General features: G+C 41.4%; 1 long non-coding RNA gene across 8 annotated transcripts in view; it reads right to left on the bottom strand.

Annotated features, from left to right (window-relative positions):
* The window catches only part of LOC135998714 (uncharacterized), a 36,653-nt gene extending 25,488 nt beyond the window's left edge, over nt 1–11,165 (bottom strand). For 7 of the 8 annotated variants that reach the window (XR_010607641.1, XR_010607643.1, XR_010607644.1 and 4 more), the window contains exons 1-3: nt 8,794–9,027; nt 8,255–8,334; nt 5,925–6,004 (exon numbers count right to left, since the gene is read on the bottom strand). This is a non-coding gene — a long non-coding RNA (uncharacterized LOC135998714). Of the gene's footprint in view, nt 1–5,924; nt 6,005–8,254; nt 8,335–8,793; nt 9,028–10,795 lie in introns of those variants that run through there. The other variant, XR_010607639.1, reaches the window with a different exon arrangement.
* Between the last annotated feature and the right edge of the window lie 2,282 nt (nt 11,166–13,447).

The raw sequence follows: 13,447 nt of genomic DNA, 5'->3' as shown, positions 1-13,447 counted from the left end.
CAACTCAGTAAAGGCCCTTTCATAGATACATTACAATAGAAAACTCCTTATGAAAAATGTCCTTACTCTCAACTTGCACTTCAATAACCTACATTTTTCTCTGGTTCGCCACCTCTCCTCCATCACAACTTTAGTCTGGACTAGGAAGTTATGCAGAAGCATCGCTCATTTTACTGCCTGTTCCCTTCATGGACTTCAGGTGAGAGAAGAATTCAGAAATCTGCTCCCCTACTCTACGGTACACAAACCAAATTTTATATTTAATTTCCCCAGGAATGAGGGCAGAATTCAAATCCAGAACTGATTTCCGGGGATTGAATGGCTGGAATATTCCATTCTTTTAAAACAAGCTTCAATGCAATTCGGCAATTTAGTCACGATCCACAGAAAAGCAAGGTTTCAGAGGGTGGAATATTCCCAAATAATGACACAAAACAGTGCCTCTTGTATTAATCCCCTGCAGCTATACCACACTTTGTGTGCATTTACCGACCACTCCTATTGACTTTACAGGTATGAACAAGACCAGCAATGGAAGTTCAGTAAAGATGTGTTCAAGAAAGCTGAATTTTATTTTGCTATTGTCATCAGCTGCGTTTTGGCTCTGAATCTTTATGGCTGTGAATGATGTAGAAGAAGGAAGAACCCACCTTCGGTTTCAGATCCCAGGGCTAGCCAAAGAGGGGGTGGAAAGCAGCAAATACTCAGGAAGCAAACACATTTCCCTAAGTCATTGAGAAAAAAATAAATACCAAAACCCGCAAATGACACTGTTCCAGTTTGAGGTCTGAAGTCTTGTTTGCTAGATTTCAGCCTGGAGTGATCTGTTTTACAGCTGACTTTCATAAAGCTCAAACAGAAGAGATTTTACAATGGAAATGCTGACATGATTCCTACTGGTCATCTCACCCACTCGGCTTTAATTGATGAAACTTCGTTATAAGAACTTGGTTGTGATGAGAAACCTCAAGAGGTTCAGCTCTCCTAGAAGTCTGGCAGACATGCTAAACGGGGCTGGAACTTCAAGAGTCTGCAAAATAAGGACAGAAGCCTCATCTGGGCTCAGCTGAAATCCAGAGTAAGTCAATATTTTGAAAGCCACCCAACATTTTTCAACGCATTACAAAAACAGTCTCTGCCTCAACTTTTAGCAAGAGTTACGGCAATCTGAAGATTTACTCAATATCACGTATTTCGATAGCTGGTGCTTTCTGGGGGAAGGGTAACCATGCTCTCACTCCTGAACCATAGAGAGCTTTTTGTTAGACAACACATGACATGGACACTCCATGGTGGGTCTAAGGGGATGCTGGTGGGCTGCTAAGTTAAGGAGCTTCCTGGCACAAGGGCAGGTGTTCTTACTTAGCCTTGGATTCCACCCCTAAGAACATCCTCTCCTTATTTTCTCCCTTACTCATTAAAAGCAAATAAACAAAGAGAGAGAGGAAAAAAAAAATCAGATTACTGAAATAGTTATTTATCTGCCTTTTAAGAGTTTAACCAGATTTGATTATCTGAATAAGAGTATTTGGATATGGTTCAAATTCCAGGGTACACAATTACATTCCGCTTATCATGAATCCCATTTGCCACTGCATATGGTTATTCTAATTACCCAAATGCTATTGTGTGCTTCTCCGCTGACAAGGGCCCGCTGTGCTCCACACCACACGAGGCTGGGAAAAGGGGGAGCACACAAATGTCATCATTTTCATACCCCCGTGGACACCACGCAATGTGCTTGTCTGCAAGGGACCTTACGGGTGCTTTCCATGAGAGATGTCGGCAACAGAAATATGTGATGGTCTTGTTATTTTGAGGGACAAAGACATGATTTACCAAATCTGGAAAAAAAAAAAAAGGCGAAGTTTCACAGAATCCCAGAATGTCAGGGATTGGAAGGGACCTCTAAAGCTCATCCAGCGCAATCCCCCCGCCAGAGCAGGAACACCCAGATGAGGTTACACAGGAAGGTGTCCAGGCGGGATTTCCTTTGGAAAAGCTTTGGTTTGCTTCTTCAGACAAGAACTACCGCTTCTGGTTTCAGCTGTAACTCTGGTGAAATGAAACACAAGCGTCATAAAGCCTCCCCAGATCCACGCAGTTCCACAAGAGGCATTTTTTTTCCTCTTGGGAGGCACTAAAGCAACAACTCTGCCTATTGCTCGAGAAAGGGACTGCAATAATTAAGCTCCCAATTTTTGGAGAGGATATTGGGACTTTTTCATTCCCCCCAGGCCTTCCTGGTACTTTCTACGTGCAGGTGCTCTGGGTTGTTTCCAGCTACAGCAACTGCCTTCTATTTATTCTTTCTTATTTTCTATTTCTTCTTTAAGTTCCCCTGCAACATCAAACTGGGTGAAGCATTCGGTGCAATTTTGCAGCACGTCTGTGCACTGTTATGCGGTCGCTGTGCCTCAGTGACAGATGAAGAGATCTTTGTGCACGCTGTATGGCACTTGGATCAAAGCTGCTGCAGAAATGTAAGCTCCTTATCAACAAAGTGAGGAAAAAAATGCATAGGAAACACATAGGTAGAAGCTCCGCAGACCTCAATTAGTTTTTTTCCATCCTAAAGGGATGACACATTTCAAGGTTCTTCGCATCGTTTTGTCAGACTCCGGTTTCACTCTAAAACTTAATGAAGTGCAGTGAAATACAACCAACAGAAAAGAAATACAAATTAACGCTGAAAACGCAATACAGCTCTTTCCAGAAGGCTGAGCTGAAAAACAAAGGGGCGAGGGAGACTATTGGAGGCTATAGTTAGAAAGAACAGGGGGTAGTTTAGCATGGAAGAAGCAAAAATGATTAAAAAAATTTAGTAAAACGTAAGAGGAGAAGGAGGGGAAGGGAAAGGCACATGAACTAGTGGCAGGAAGGCAGAAGTTGGAGCCAGGCCATCCCCAAATCTAACTTTTCTGATGGCCCATTTCTAAAGTTTGCTTTCAAAGCATCCTGCCACGTTTCCATCAAGTCTCTCGCCAAAAGGAAAAAAACCAAAAATGTTGGATATCGATTAGCAGGTCCCAACATAGTCGGTGAGAAACTACACTAAAATATTTTCCCCCCAAAATCTGTTTCCTCTTCTTTGATTCAAATACTCATTTTCTAATCCAAAAATATGCTTTCAAACCCAACTGTGGTGTCTCATTTTGCGACACATCTGCCCAGCTCCCCAGCCATGGACTTTTGGCACTTTCAGAGCAATGTCACCTGAAGTGCCAGCCTCTAGAAACGTCCGTGACAAATTCCAGGCTTTTCTTAGCGTATTTTGCCAGAAGCCTGATGTCTCCAAATGGCTTTATAGAGAAATCTCTATTATATTTGGAACTGGGTTTGACCAGATGATTTTTTTTTTGGAGGTCAGACTCAAGGAGCCAATACTTCCTTTATAGCCATAAACACAGGAATCTAATGCGGTGAATATTCACAATATTAAATAGAAAATAATAACAGAACATTAACAGCCCCTCTAGGAAACACAAATGTTACTGTCACAACCACGTCCCAAAGGAGATCTTGACTCAAGATCCATACTCCAGGTAGTGTCAATTCACAGGGAGAAAGAAGAGTAGTTAGACGGATATTTTATTAGCGGAAGCCTTCTTCGACATCATTTCATGCTTCTATAGTAAATAGAAAACACATAGAAAACCCTGGAAATTCCGCAAGGAAGAAAAAGAAAAAAACCAAACCCCTTTTTGGACTGCAGCAGTGTGCGTCAAACCAGCCAAGTTCAAAACCAGAGAAATATAAAAGTGGAAATGCAGACCAAATCTTTGGTAGAATTACTGCTGAAAGCTGCTGGAAAGAAAGAGTCAGACTTTATTTTGAGTTTACAGTCTAATTATTTTCATAGAGAATCTGTATATTGGGGTTTTGCAAAACGACTTCTTCGAAAATACTTGTTCCACTCTCACTTAAAACTTAAAAATGTTAGTTTTATACAGCAGGTTTTCTACTGCCTGCTTACGTGGTGGGGTTTTTCCTGCTCCACCAATGCTTCTGAGTTTAAAACATTATTGTTTTCCCTTTAAAACTATTTTAAAATACATAAATACCATGAAATTAGAAGGAATGGGTTTCTACAATAGAGAGCTGCAAGCCTGTAGTATACCCAGGGGTTCAAAGTTATTTGATATAAAGGCGAACAGAAGCATCTGTTGCTCTCACAAACAAATTGCTGCCACTAAGCAAAGAATGGATCCGCATCACTTTATAAATGAAACTATTATCTCTGCTTCCCAACCACCTCAGAATTATACGACCTAAGAACACCATAGCCAGACCTATGCATAACGTATCTGAGATTTAATTTCTTCCGTCTGATGTCAAATAACTCCCTCGTCCCATTTGACTCAGGCACAAATGAGTTTGCATGAGTGTATTTTAACACTAACCAAAGCTGAAAACTGATATGATAATTGCAGAACGAGATTTGCAGCTCTAATTTTATATTTCTAAAAAAAATAAATAAATAAAAAGATAGGAGGAGGGGAGAAGGCAACAGACAAAAGGTACAAACAGCAGAGTTGAACGTTGTCAGTTTAAATGCATAAACACAACACTTTGTGCACTTGCCAGACAGACACATACCTATAGATACAAGCTTGTGTGGAATATGACCACAAGTTCGGATCTACGGGTTTGTGGCAACAGGCGGGGATCTCTTCTGTAATTTGCTAGGCTTGGTTTTTGGTTTTGTTTTTAAAGAGGAAAAGCATTTCTGCAAATGAAATTTCAGAGCTGTTAGTAAGGAGCAGCCTTCATTCTCCTTTGGAGAGAGTTGCTTATTGACTTCGCTATAACATTAGCTCTGTTGCTACAGTTTCCTTCACTCCCATGTAACCCTTTGAAAAAGAATCAGCAAAATAAAACAAATTTTTAAATGGACAAAATAAAGCAGATCTGGGTTTCTTTCTCCTAAGTACTTTGCTGGACAGAATTACTGATGATTACACAGTGCTGAGGAATTAACAGCCAACATATCACTAACTCTGTAGCAAAATATCAAACAGCAAAGTTTTCATCTGTAGAGAGAGTTGCAAATACACACACAGACCCTCACCCCACAAAAAGTTGTCTTGTTTCCATTCTGGCAGCGTGGTTAAAATAGACGGACGAAACAACTGCGTAAGAGTTGGTTTAACTTTCAGAGAAGTCATTTCTGGTCTGGGATTCTATTTTAATTCTATTTTTAAATAAATAATTTTTAAAAGCCCCTTTCACTTTGCTAACCAGTCTAGAAACTTCTCCTAACTCTAGCTCTGCTGTTTCAGTGCATTTCTCCCTAAAATGACAAATATAAGAACTTCTTTAGGACTTTTCTAATATGTCTTGAAAAACAGCCATGGAGCAAAGTTTTGCCACTGCAAGCGAGAAGCGTCCTCTCCTTCCCCTGAAGTTTCCAAGTTTTGTTTCCTGCATAACTAACATTTCCCATTAATGAAATTTTATTGGGTGGGCAACTGGTGGGGAATGAGGCTGAAAAGCTGTAAGCTCCACACAGAACTGGTGAAGAAAATCAGTGAGACTAATTGTTGTCTAAAATGTCACAAAATTTTCCCTTCCTACCTCTTCTCTTTCTTCAGAAGATATACTAAATTAATGCAAGCTGAGATTATTCTCTATAAAATGAAACAGGCAACACTTGGAAAAGAATTTCACTATTTAGATGCTTTTAGAAAGTTCCCCCCACTCCTTGTGCAGGTTCTTAAAATAAATCACTTCAACCTTTCCAGCCTGGTAAGCATGCAATTAAAACATACAATTTTCCTTTATTGGAATTACTGCTTGGGCTGGGTTACAAGAAACTCCTGTTCCATCCAGCAATAGAGACGTTAAACTTTCGCCATCTGTCCAAAGGTTATCTAAATTGATCATCTAAATTTAGATTCCTACGCTTATCCTCCGATACCTACCTTAAAAGTGTCCAGCTTTTCCAAAGTTTGCAGCGCCCGAAGTTCAGACCAAGAACAGGAGCTGCAGGGGTTCAGCATCTCTGTGAAATCAAGACAAGCTTTACGTGGGAGGCTAAATGTGATTTAGGAGCACCCGGAATGCAGAAAGCTCTAACCCTGCAATAACTGGGCAGCGGTCAAGGCAATGGGTCAGGGAGCACGTGGTCCTGCAGACAGAACAGAGTCGCATCATGCACAAATACACGTATTGTGCGCTTCTTTGGAACCGAGCTGCGAACGGAATATAACAAATGTTACCCTACCGAAAATAACCCCAGCGCTCCAACTACAAAGCTCATTTATTTCAGGAACCTAAGACTAAAATTCAAATTGTCCTTTGAGCCTTAGAATAGGGCCTAATAGGCACAATTTAGGAGCCGGTGACATTGCTGCTGCCTGTACCAGTATTTCTTACAATGGCAAGGAATTTTTGCCAACTTTTGCATGTCACTCTCATGCTGTAATGCAACACTGCACAGCAGAGAAGATTTTCATTATGAGTATATTCATTTTGACCCTAATATTCTTTACATTAACGTATGTATATGAAGGTAAGCTAATTTGTATGTCTCTGTTGTCAAAGTAGTACCTTACATTTTCCTGTGAGGTAAGAAAAAAGTAATGATCTCACTGAAGTACACATACTATGTGGAGGTTAAATTTTTACTAGGTTTTCCTAGTTCTAAAACTTTTTTTCCCCCTCCTTAATAGCTCACAATCTCATTTTCTAACCACTGGGATCGTTCAAGTCCTTGAAGGAAACCAAGACGTAACATTTGGGTGGGCTGTACATCCCTCCTTGCGCTACGGGACACGTGTCCTCAATTCTGACTGGTCTGAATGGGAGTTGCAGGCACCCAACGCACTTCAGCAACTGCTCTTTATTTTTGAATTATCGCAGCTCTTCTCAGAACTGAGCCAGACCTTCGGACACACTCGGAAGGGCAGCTGCTAGGTGTCGACCCACACAGAAAATCCGCCCTTTATTTAGTTACCTCGCTACCTGATTGGTTTTTACAAAACAAAAGGGAAGAAGGAGCCTTAGGATCCATCGCCATAGCTTCAGTCGTTAAAAAAGGAAAGAGAGGAAAAGAGAAAGCAGCAAGAGCTGTCTCTAGAAAAGCACCTGCGTGTGCCAAATAAATCACTCGCGCAGGTCCCCGCTCTAAATCCGACCGGCCACTCCTGTGAGCCCCAGAGCAAGAGGGGTCATTTGGTGGCACCTGTATGCTGTAAATTACAAGTATCCAGGAACCAACCTGCTCCTTTTCCTGCATTTGGGAAAACAAACCCATGGACAATTTTTTGAGACAGTGAACTGACAAAGGCAGCAGCAAATTTTTGTTTTGTTTTCTGAAAGATACAGATTTTTTTTTTTTTTTTTAAATGAGCGCTGCTTTTTTAAAGATGAATTTCACTTTCACAATATATTCAGGGAGACTGAATGAGAGCCATAGATTACAAAAGATCTGGGGTTTGAAGCATTTCCCTACATTGATTAGTCATACAGCTATTGTACCTTTTGAAAACCTGATGAACATACACACAGTGGCAGAAAATCCATGATAGGCAAACAAATCAATCATCTTCCCACTGTATTTGTTTAGAATGCTAAGATTACAAACAAGAAGTTTCAATCTCTACATTAAGGATGACATTATTTATATTAAGGATTGCGATATCCTAAAGATACTTTGCTTTATGATTAATTTTATAATATGTCAACGACCACAGAATCAACAAGGCTTTGGTACTAGAACCTGGGACAGCCAAAAAAGTCACACACTTTCGTTAGTATTAACCTAGAATAAGACTGGCATTTTATAGATTTACAGCCAAAGGAATATAGAAGGAAACACGTAGAAATGAAGTCTCTAAAGACATAACATTGGGCTTGGTCTGTGGGTGGCATTCTTGCAAACCACAAAGTATAAATGCCTTGTCCAGGAAAATCGATCATTACGGAGTGCATTGTGTGCCTGAGTAAAAAGCTGTTTGCAGCCATATCATACTCCTGCCATGAACATAAAACAAATAAGAAACACGACCGCTATATAATTCCCATTCTTTTCCACCACCCCTTCCCCCCAGCTTTAACCCCAATCAATTTAGGCCTATAAATATATATATATAGAGAGAGAGATACATATATGTGTATATAAACACACACACATACACTCTACCTTAGGCTGAAAGACCTGTATCAATAGATTTCTGTACTTCAAATGATTTTAAGAAATGATAAGGAAAAAGAAGATACTGGCTAGAAGATGTGTGAGAAACCAAATTACCTCAGTAGCAGCATTTTACAAGATTTCTTATCGACTGTGCGCTGCCATATTGCTAGGCCCAACTCTTCAAGGAACGTATTCTGGAAGACAAAATATTTATGGATATTTTCATGGAGTATTTTCAAGAAATGGATTCTACCTTTATACACCCAGAGGCTACAGCTTTAGAAGCAAAAGGAACAGAGAAGGTCCTAGGACAGAAATTACTCCCCGCTCCTGATATCCCAATTTTTAAATCTCGTTTTTGAAGACTATTTTTCAGGTTATGCCTTGGATCAACCCGCTCCTGCCCTCCCCCATACGACGAGTTAAATCTGCGGAAATAAAACATTGCTTGTAACACACACATTTAAGAAGTTTGCCAATTCTATTCCCACCAAAGCGATGAAGAAAAAGAAAGCAACGTGGAGGTTCCAACAGTAAATGCATTCCCTGCTAGTTAGTAACACGCATCAACTTCTTAAACTGATTAGTTATCATATACAGATCCTTATCTAATTAAAGTTTGCTAAAACAGAATCAAATAGAAGGCTCGTTACCTGCTTTTGAGAAGGTTCACCAAGCAAGCATTTTAAGCTTTTTGACTCTTTTAACACTGATACAAGGAATAATTATTTCTCTCTACCGATGCGATTGTTACAAGAAGAGAAACCCCGGATTGTGGTGGCTTCGTGGATGCTATTCTTTTTGCACCACAGCAGGATTCTTGGCTGCCAGTCCAAGCTGCTTTCACTTGCCAAGTTTTAAGATGCCGGTTTTGCCTTTCATTTTATTGTTCCTTTCGCAACGTTAAAGACCGACTTAAAAAACCATGCACAGCTGCTATCGGGGAGGGGGGGGGAATTATTTGAATTTTGCACAAGAATGGAGATGAGGAAGGAGCGTGCTGTGATGTAACCACAACGACACCCACAGAAATATTTCCAATATTGGGGGGGCCGGACTCACACTCAGAATCCTGGCGTTTTCCTACGACGCTGGCGGGATCTAGTGCGAGAGAGGGAAATAATAAAAACGTCCAGATCGACGACCAACTGTAGTCACATCAGAGGTGGAGATTGATACTTCTCCCCCACCCCCCCCGCCACCACTTATTTTTTAAATCCACTTTCTGCGGCTTAAGGCTGTTCTTTCTCATTGAGGATTTCTTGCAGGGGGTGCGGGGAAGCAGAGGTTGGAGTTCGCCCCAGCCCCAAACATCACGGCCTTTCTTTTTGATGCGATGCCACCCCGAAGAGACTCAGCGTCACGGCGCAAAACCTTCTTTCATCATCGAATTCTTTCATCAAACACACTCGTTTATCGTAAGCAACCGATCTTTTTTTTTTTTTTTTAAAAGAGATTGTGTGAAAGATTTTTTTAAATCCCCAACTTCTCTGTGTATGAGTAGATTTATTTTATTTCACTTGATGTAGCAGCAAAACTATTGGGACTGGTACCGAGGCTCAAATGCATTTAAATGAATGAACAGTTGTTTGCATTCCATATCAGACTTTAACTAGCTATTAAAAGTGTTAAGGTGGCTTATACTCAATATACACTATAAAGTATAGAATGATATAACTCTTCCATCTGTGGGTGAGCATTCAGACACACACAGCGTCTGAACAACTACTGGATACAGATGTTGGAGGGACAGATACTTCATTTCTGTGGAAAGAAAATTCCCGCTCGGACACGGTTCCTTGAGTTACCCGTGCACAGACGCACACAAAACGCACAAAGGGCACTCGGAATGACTATTTTTCCCAGTCTATAGGTGACTGTTTATACAGCCTGCAAGGCAGAAAATGGAAGCTGTTTCAAACATACAATCATCGAGGGTGCAAACAGCTCTGACACCAGCTGTTATATGTGCAGAGGTTTACGGCTGGTTTTCCAGCAGAACTGCAACTGGCAGGAGGTGAATTCACCCCCGTATTTCATATTTTAAGAAAAAAAAACAGGCTACAGACAACTTAAAAGTTTCTATGAAAATTAACAGTCTTAAACAAAAGCAGTGTGAATTCAGAACGGGGAAAGAAAAACAGAAGCTTTGTTCTAACGTGGAAGCATAAGATGTGAAATTTCAAAATCAGATGGCTTGGTCTGTGATTTCTTTCATTTAAATGAATTGATCTGTTGCTAAACTGCTGCTCTTGTGCCAAGAAACTTTTAACTCCTTCAGCTCAGAACTCCCCGTGTTTTGCTATTTTCTCTCTCCTCCCGAGCATACTACAATTAAAGCAGAAATTAAAAACGAAGCGGGGAATAAAAAACAAGAGTATAAAAAGAACGGGGGAATTAAACCCACAAGCACATGCAGAACACAAAAGAGGCACGATACGGAGCGTATCGGTGCTTCCTTCGAACTTCTACTGTAGAAACAGCGTGATTCTTGTTCTTATGATGTTGCTAAAACTTGGAAAGGAGACAGAAAGGCCTTCAACCTTCGCAATTCCACGTACGGCGAGAACTCCGGGGCAAACCCAACAGCCACAGGGTTAGCAGCAAGAAAAACAACAGCATCCCTGACCTAATTCATTGCAAACATTCACTTACCGAGAATGCCTTAAGCATTTCCAATAGAACCCCCTGTCCTACACATGTTCTCGTACGTGAAAAAGAACCAAAAAAAAGCAAACTGAAAAGCTCGCAAAAATCGGTAAAATCGGTAAAATTTGGGTGAAAGTTCCTAGTGCTTTTCCATTTTGTTTTGAATTTGCTTTGCCCACTTAAAAAAAAAAAAAAAGAAAGAAAAAAATTTGAAATAGACACGTTGTAATTAGAGATAATTCCAGTGGAAAAATATTTATGTCTAGCACAAAGAAAAAAAAAACAAAAAAAGGTATAAATATCTCTATATATCCCCCACTTTCCAGCCCTGCTGCAGTTCCCCCTAAACTGCTGCTGCTTGCTCCAATCCGCTGCCTGCTTAACAACGGAATGACAGGCAACATCTGTTTGTATAGAAGCCAAGAGCACGTCTTCAACATTTTTTTGGCTCAGTTTCTTTTTTTCCTTCCCGCCCCCCCCCCCCCCGCCCCCTTTCAAAAGAAAATAGAAGTAAAAGCACCCAGCAAAATTTTGAAAGCGACTCGAGTGAGGCTGCAACTATTTTCCCTTGAGTTATTTCAAGGTGCGGGACTTCGAGGAGAACTCTCTCCTCTCTCTCCAGCCGCCGTCACCTCCTCCCCTGCTCTCCCCGTGCTATTAATAAAGTATCACACAAACTCGGTAAAAAAAAAAAAAAATAATCCAACATACCTTGATCACTAAAAGGCCACTCCCTCCTATGGGGAGGGAGGGGGTTTCTTCAGTAGGCAACTAAAAAAGAAATTGGACAGGGAGGGGAATAACGGGACGGTTCAGGGACAGTCTTGCCACAATCCTCTCTCACCCTCTTTTTTTTTTTTTTTTCCTCTTTCCTCCATTTTACAGACTGTAAAATATACCGTGCACATTTTGAAAATGAAAGAAATTGTTTGGAAATAAATAAATATGCACAAAAAAAAAATCAGCCCAGATCCAAATACAATTCAAATGACTAACAATGTCAGGCTACTGCCAATTCTGTGGTAAATCGGGAGAAAGCACAATAATTCCACATGCTGAGATGTGAACAACTGGAAAGAAACCAACTCTCTGGAAGTCACAATGAAAACTATTACGGTGCCCCCACCCCCAGCCCCACTTTCCGAGTCTCCCCCTGTACCCTCCTCCCTCCAGGGGGAAAAGGAAAAAAAAATTAAGCCACTAATTTAACAAAAGGAAAAGGAGAAGGAAAAACAACAACAAGATCATCAACCGAAGCTATTTAAAAACTCAGAGAATGTTTTATTCACTGGCGATTTGGGACGACGCTCCCGTGCACAAACACGCCCACCCCCCCGACACACACACATGGAAAAAAAAAAAAAATTAAAAAATCAGACAAGTTGCTAAGGAGACTTGTGTAAACTCAGAATCCAGGCACATTTCTGGCCTTTCCCCCGATATTCCATCTCGTATTCCAATCACGCACCACTGCGGCACGATTGCACCAATGCACTGCATTAATCTTGGCCTTAAACGGGCTGACTGGCAAAGCAAACTGTGTGTATATATCATCTTTCCAACTTAACAAGTTAAAGGGAGAGAGGGTGGCGGTGGGTGGGGAGGGCTGGGGGGGGAAGGCGGGAACCTTCGTGCTGAATATAAAATATAGGAGCCGAGCTTAGTAAGGGAATTTTAAAGAGGAAGTGTTATCCAGGCATGCATATATATATATAGATATATATATAAAGCTGCAAGCTTCCCCGAGCTTTCTTGCGTCTCTCTGGCTGTGTCTCTCTCGCTTTGCTCCTCTCTCTCCCATTGCTCCCAACAAAATCCCCGTCCCCTGGCAGATGTCTGAATCCCTGCCAGATCCAACAATGTCGGACCCACTGGCTGCCACCAGACGTTGGGGGCCGCAGACTCCCTCATTCTCTCAGCGCAGTGGGGTCATATATACATATTAAACAACCTTTTTCTTTTTTTTTTTTTTTTTTTTTTCTCCCCGGTCCCTGATGTGCGTGTTCCTAAACCATACATTTAGAGATAATATTTCTGCTTTTAGGAAGGGGCAGATGGAATCAAAGTCTGAACCGTTCATGGAAGGCGGCTGTTGCAGAGCACAATCCATTCCTCAGTAACTGACAAGCGGGACGAAATTAAGCTTGTTATTTTTTGCTCTTCCTTGTTATTTGGGTGCAGAAAATATACTTCTTTCTTTAAGCCCTCCTTCCATCTCTCACAATTTCAAATCCTCTCCCGCTGACGGACGGCGCGGTGCTATCATTCAACACCTGGCTTTTGCTTGTTTTGTGCACTGCATTTCACAAGACAAGGATTTCAATCCTCACACGAGGAATCCAGTAATCTACAAATTCAACAGCAGCACGTACAGGAAAAGCCAATTTCATGGGCTGTGCCTTGGAGCTAGTCCTAGAGCCTTCAGGTCTGGGGTTTTACTGCAGGCAGCGTATTCCAGATGGGGAACCTGAACTATCCTAATGAGCATCATTTTCCCTTTACACCCAGGCCAGCAAAAGCACAGGAGAGGTGAGTCCGTTTGCTCAGCCTCAGAGAGTTCCCGTGCAAGACCTGAGACTGGCCCCTGCCTTCATTTCAGCACAGAATCACAGAATCAATGTCAGGGGTTGGAAGGGACCTCGGAAGCTCACCCAGCGC

The sequence above is a fragment of the Caloenas nicobarica genome, chromosome 26 (assembly GCF_036013445.1).
Source record: "Caloenas nicobarica isolate bCalNic1 chromosome 26, bCalNic1.hap1, whole genome shotgun sequence".
In the NCBI taxonomy this organism is placed as follows: Eukaryota; Metazoa; Chordata; class Aves; order Columbiformes; family Columbidae; genus Caloenas; species Caloenas nicobarica.
Note: the sequence above shows the minus strand (reverse complement) of the source record. Positions and strands in the feature narration are given on the sequence as shown.